At 54.5% G+C, this 6,578-nt stretch overlaps 1 protein-coding gene across 1 annotated transcript in view; it reads left to right on the top strand.

The window, feature by feature from the left end:
* The first annotated feature begins 4,241 nt into the window (after positions 1-4,241).
* LOC119114105 (17-beta-hydroxysteroid dehydrogenase type 6) overlaps positions 4,242-6,578 on the top strand; it is a 94,100-nt gene continuing 91,763 nt past the window's right edge. Inside the window, exon 1 of the mRNA XM_037238322.1 lies at positions 4,242-4,363. The gene's annotated coding sequence lies outside the window, so the exon portion shown is untranslated. The remainder of the gene's footprint in view (positions 4,364-6,578) is intronic.

Raw genomic sequence — 6,578 nt, 5'->3', positions numbered from 1 at the left:
AGATAGGGCGACCATGACATCAGCGTGGCGTGATGACGTCAGCCGGTGTCTATCACATGCATCACCTGATGCGCTCACGGCGTGAGCTCGCAGGGCGTCCTCAGCACCGATGTCTCCTGTGGTCTTCGACCGAGAGTTGGCGTCTGTGCGTAGCGAGTTAGGCATTTGCGGCGTTTTTTAGGCGCAAACGACCAGCTAGCGACATCAGAAGAGTTGTTGGAGGAGACACGGATAATGCATGTCACGCGTTTGGGCGATAAAACCAGACACACGGTGCTGCAAGCGTCCGCGCTCAAGACGTGCGACAGTTAATACATCAGATGAGACATGAAGATGACTTAGGACCGTCAACCCAGCCATCCTTGCGGTCAAGACGTAGCTGTAGTGTACCTACAGATGCAGGGCGTCTGCTTCCGGCGTGCTACGCGTCAGTCTGCCACAGATTCGAGATTCAGAGGGCAGAGGGAGGATGGGCAGAGGGCAGAGGGCAGGAAGCTTTCACCGCAGAGGTGCGTGCTCCAGACCGCGACGTCGCAGGTCGTGCTATATATATATATATATATATATATATATATATATATATATATATATATATATATATATATATATATATATATATATATATATATATATATATATATATATATATATATATATGTACATATACAAGTGACTAACATCCAGCGGGGCCAGGCCGTTCCATCGCTTATCACAGGATGCTTGGCTTCACGTTTCAGCCATCTGCGCGGGCTGCGCTCGTATCGCGGGAGCTAATTGATCGACCGATATGGATGGCTGTCATATCAACCGAGACATACAATTTAGCCCGCTATCAGGCGGTGCATATACGGACTCGCAGGGTGGGTTTGTAAGTTGATTCACTGCTGCCGAAAAGGGATTATTGCAATGCCCGTGATGTTAAAAGCATGCAAAAGGTGACTGCATCTTCTCATTGTTGCTGCCGGGGCCTGGCCGCGGGGTGTACGCATTGGCAGTCGCTCTTTCCAACTCTGCTGTCCACAATGCAGCCGGCCCTCGAGGCGACTCTGAGATCAGGGACACCCTCTCTCCGCTCCCCTCCGTGGCTTCCGCCACAGCCGGCCTTCAGGACGTCGCTGAGTTGCAGGGACGCACCCTCCCCCCCCCCCCCCCCCTCCACTCCTCTCCGTGGTTCGCACCACAGCCAGCCTTCAGGGCGTCGCTGAGCTGCGGGGACGCCCTCCCCTTCCCCTCCACTCGCCGGGCATCGAGGATCCCTCGGGTCCACTCGCCGGGCGCCGAGGATCCCCTCGGGTCCAATCGGCGGTGGCCGACCTCTGACCTTTGGCATGCGGTCTCCCTGCTGTGCGCCGACGGTGGCTCGGGGTCAGTGGCCGACGCGCGCGCACGAGGACACCGACGGCAGACAAACGGGCGCCTTCATCGGCGCAGGCTGAGCGGGCTGATTCGTTTAAGCCATGGCTAAGCTAGCGGGATGTCACGCGTGAGACAGCGCTCCGTGGCGTGTTCTGAAAGGATTGCGTTTATCCCCAAAATTCCTAGATTTCATGTTTCCTGAAAAGAAGAGGAAGCAGGTAAGTGTGAGCTTTTAAATCTGAGGAATCCCAACACCTGAACTGTTGACGCCTTCGGTTCGGCCATGACGTCACGGTTATTTCAAAAGCCGACATACTGAGGTAGCCGCCATAATGGCGTAAGCCCTTGGAGCCCGTGTGAAGGCCAAAACTGTGCAATCGCAGGATGACAACCGAAAAGGAGTGGCGTGGAGAGATGTGGAGTGTGGAGAGATGAGAGGCGCCGCATTAGACAGGAGAGCATACCGCTCTTCGCTGCATCGTCGACTCACAGATGAATCTTTGGTAGTTCCAATTCATTTTTGCTAGTATCGGGGGGCACATATCTATAACACGACACTCTTTTTTTAAATCGCACTCTATTTTTTCTTAAAGTTTTAACAATAACACGACACTTTTTTGTGAAATCGCACTCTATTTTTTCTTAAAGCTTTAACAGACAGTTTGAAATTTCAAATGGATCAGTAAAGCTTCAAAAATGAGCCACTTTTGCACAGAGAATTATCAACATGATCTTTGCACATCCCAGCAGCAGCTCTAGGGAGATGAGAAACAGCACTCCAGGTAATCTCCCAGTCCTATCATATACAATACGTACACACCAACGCCACACCCACCCACAAAACCTCCCACACACATCTTAACGCCCCCCCCCCCCCCCACGCACAGACACACACACACACTCACACACACACACACACACCACACACACACACACACACACACACACACACACACACACACACACACACACACACACACACACACACACACACACACACACACACACACACACACACACACACACACACACACACACACACACACACACACACACACGCACACCACTTGTTTCTAATTCAGTACGACGGCACCAGGCTACACAACACCCGAGCCCTACGTCTATTAGCAGACGGCTTGCGTTGTTTGGTAGACCGTGATCACTGCTGTCTGTTGGCCTGCTCGTTGTATTGCTAAGTGACTTGATGGCTTATGCGACTGAAACACCATATGATATCCGGCCAGTTGAAAGCGCCCTGTTGCTTTAATTTGCTTCGTGCTAGAACATCTTATTCGGTTGGCCATAACAGATCGCGGCGGCTCATCCCCCATGCCCTGTGCCGTGATGTATGGCATGCATGGCATTTTGAACATAGTTGTGACCCCATCACTAAATTGTCAAACGTAATGACGCGTCGGTTAGTGACCAACTTAGTTGAATATGGTGCACCAGCTCCAGCGATGTCTTCCGACGGAGGCGTGCGCTGTGATATTGTCCGCGTGCGACAGATCTAATTAATTATGCGGTGCTGCGGTCTGTAAATGTTGACGTGTTACAAACGCCGACGTTGGAGTCCTTTCTGCGGTACTTGAGGCTGATTGTCAATATTGGTTTGCTTCGATGGGCTCCTCCGGGCAGTTGGTTCTGCCATTGGGCCAACATACAATTGCCAGTCATGTTTGGCCAAGCACGGAGCGGAGACCGTCCTGGTCGAGGTGCTTGATCGATACGCCTCTGGTTTGACGGTTTGACCGGAGAAGGCATACCCAAGTCGTCATCAACGCTGTCAGTTTCAAGACCATCAGAAAAGCTCCTAGTAGGGATTGTATGACGTTGGATCAGCTCACTTGACTCTTCCGCACCGGCCGCTTCTAACGTGACGTTTAAATGACTCGCAGAGTCGGAGTGCGCCTGCTCACAATATACTCGTGCTTCTCGGGCGTGCACGGTCCCCACCATCCTCTCTGAGTTGGCCGACTTGGTTGTGGGGAACCGCTCGGGCCTATGCCTCATGCAGTCAAGGGCACTTACGCTCTGTCTTCCGTGGCAAGCGGTCGACACCAAAGGGATGTCATGTTTCCCGCACATTAACCCAATGCGGTTGCAACGTTTTGCACGACGCAAGCCTCACTTTAAACAGCACACCCCGACAGCCATCATCGAGCCGGTGGCATGCTTCTCCGCCGGTTGTTTATCGACTCTCTTGATCTTGTTTGATTACCGGCGTCTGGCACTACAGCCGGCCACACGGCCATCCCGACGGGAGCACGTGCGCCTTGCGGGCGGCGCATGGCGTCTGGGGCGAGGAGTGGGGCTAGTGCGCTTCAGCGGCACGGGCCAAGGTCACGTGGGCAGCACGGTCCGGTCGTGCCGCGTCCGCCGACAATGCGCTCGTTTGGTTTCGGGCGAGGCGAGAAGATATACAGCCCTCGGTCGGTTCCAACGTACGGAGGACGAATGCTTCGAAATGGGTCCCGTTGAAAGGCATGCTGGCAGATCAGTTGGCGAACGCAATTCCTCCTGGTCGGGGAGACGGCGCTCCAGGCTGGTCAGGAGCGGATGCTACGCTGACGTCATCACGGCCCCTCACGCGAGAGCGCTGCGTCACGCACAGCGGCCTCCGCGTCAAATACCCTGCGGAATTCGGCCTTGACTTTGCACCGATTTGGACGACCGACTGGTGGCGCGCTCAGCCGCCAGTGGCGCGCGTTTCGCGAGCTGACCCCGGTCGCGGGCGGCCGAGGCGATCTTCCCATCGACGCACCCACAGAGCCCCGTCGTGTCCCGGGTACCCCGCCCCTCTTGACCTCAGTTGCGCCTGGCGTCCGAGTGCGGCGCTAGTGTCGCCGTTCGGCGCCGCCTCAGGAGCGGTGCGCGCCGCTAGCGGTGGGGGCGTTCGTCGATGCGGGTGATCCGTGCGGCGCGCGCGCGCGTGGGTTCCAGTGCGGTGTTCTGCGGTGGGATCAGAGCCGGGTTACCTGACGCTCAACGGACGTCACTGTGACAGGTGAGGTAGGAGGGGTGGGGGGGGGGGGGGAGTCGAGTGGGAACGGACACGAGACAGCAGGTTTAGGACACCACGGACGAAGGATACCACAGACCATGAACACCGCGGTCCCAGTGACCCCCGGACGCAGGACAAAGCGGAGCCGAGATATCACAGAGCAATGATACAACAGCCCCAGGACATCTGGGGTCACGATACCGCGGACCCAGGATACAGCGGACACAGGACACCCCGGACTAACGATAACATGGGTCCAGGACTCCACGGAGAGCATCCCTTATTCAACACACCGCAACCGGAACGACGCGGTGGCAAAACACGAGAGAGCAGGTTACGGGGTGTGAAACTCAGGTCTGGCCACATTTTTTTGAGAGGACGCAGTTTCGGCCTCTTCTTTTCGTGCAATGCCACAAAACCAAAGAAAAGTTTCGTTGAAAATGGCGCGTCCGACTCTGCCTACTGATCCACTGCCGTGGAGCCAGTAACGTGGTCCGTTAAGCGACAGGCGGCGCTGACCAAGAAGCGGATAAAATGAGATTCCAGTGCTGCAGGACATCGCGCACGGAACGCACGGGACTGATGTGCCTACCTGGCGTCAGACACGGTGGCCGTGTACGGGGACAGGACGGATCAGACTCGCCGCAGGGACAGGGACGCTGAATGCAGAGCACCGGAGAGGAGTGCGGCTCTAGGATCTCCAGCCCACAGAGCGTGATCCACGGGGCGCCGGACACGAGTCAGGTTACCGGAGACTCTCTGGCTGTCTGACACGTGACTCTGACCTTACACTGCACCGCGAGCGCGCCGTATCGGAGAGCGTCAGGCGACCCCGCCGACCTGGCCCACCCACCGAGCCTGGCAGCCGGGGCTAACACCTGCCGCTGGCGCCACAGCTCGGCCAGCTGCGCCCACGGAGCGGGGGTGCAGCTGCGGCGTGCAGGGGTGGCACTCCTCCCCCGACGCCGGACGCCCGTCTCCTCCTCTGGTGCCGACGGAGTCGGCCCTGGGCCTCTGCCGGCTCCTCCGGCAGCCTTGGGCAGCCAGCCCAACAGCTTCTGTTGGGGCGTAGTCTGGGCTTTAGCCGATTCTGTCGGAGCCGAGTCTGGACATTAGTCGTAATGTAGCAGATGATAAATAGGCATCTCTGCGTTTATGCTACTCGCTTGTTATCACGCAGTTCTCTATATTCTCTCCTTTTTCTCCCACGGAACGGAAAATATATTGTAATTTTGCACTGTCGTCATCCGCCATAGCTCTGGTCTCTCCCTATCCCTTTCTCCCCCCTCCCCCCCCCCACACTCGTTAATAGCAGAATAACTGATCTATGTGCGTAGAACAAGAGTCTCTCGCAAGACGAAGTGTATAGATGTGTATGGAATCGGTAATAGCTCAACCTAGTTCTTGTAGACCAGGGAAGTATTTTCAAAGATTGTTCCCATTTGCTGCAATGGGCTCGCGCGGCCCTTCGTCAGTTTCCCTTAGTCACTTGCATGTGCTTCATCCCGCGGTTACGACACCCGGCACCGCCGTAAGCGGCTTACCCACTCAGGCGTAAGCTAAGCACGTGGGCTGATAGCCAAGACATCCCCGCCGCCAGGAGAGCTTGTGCTGTGTAGGCACCCTGTGTCGGCAGCGTAGCTTACCGTGCCCGTGCATGGCCATCCTGTGCTGCTGATATGTTTGCCTTGTCTGGCCATTCTGTGCCGCCAGCGAAGATTACGTTGCACAGGCATCACAGCGCCTGACCCTTGCGCCTTGATGGATGCGTGTGATCAGTCTCTGTATTATTGTTTGTGCAGCGGCCGTGTTCCGACATTGGTGCCCCTGAGTCTAACGCTGGACGTCATAATAAGTCGGTCCTTGCGTAAACAAGGATGAGGCATCAATCACCAATGTCATGATCTGTCCCGGAAAAAAATCTGAGAAAAAGCTATCGGTATTGATTTTTACTCTATAATGTCATGTGACTTATTTGTCCCCGGCTGGTCTGTTTTCTGTGCTCTGCTCCGCGCGTTTTGTTTGTGTTTGATATTTTGTCATCAGTGATTATATGAAGTAATCATTCCTTATCAAAGGCTGCCGAAATTGCATGATAACTAAATATGTTTATTTTTAGACGTGTATATATATATATATATATATATATATATATATATATATATATATATATATATATATATATATATATATATATATATATATATATATCTCTCTC

Source organism: Pollicipes pollicipes, unplaced genomic scaffold, assembly GCF_011947565.3.
Source record: "Pollicipes pollicipes isolate AB1234 unplaced genomic scaffold, Ppol_2.1 Scaffold_7262;HRSCAF=8765_pilon_pilon_pilon, whole genome shotgun sequence".
Taxonomy (NCBI): Eukaryota; Metazoa; Arthropoda; class Thecostraca; order Pollicipedomorpha; family Pollicipedidae; genus Pollicipes; species Pollicipes pollicipes.
This window is presented reverse-complemented; position numbering and strand designations above follow the sequence as displayed.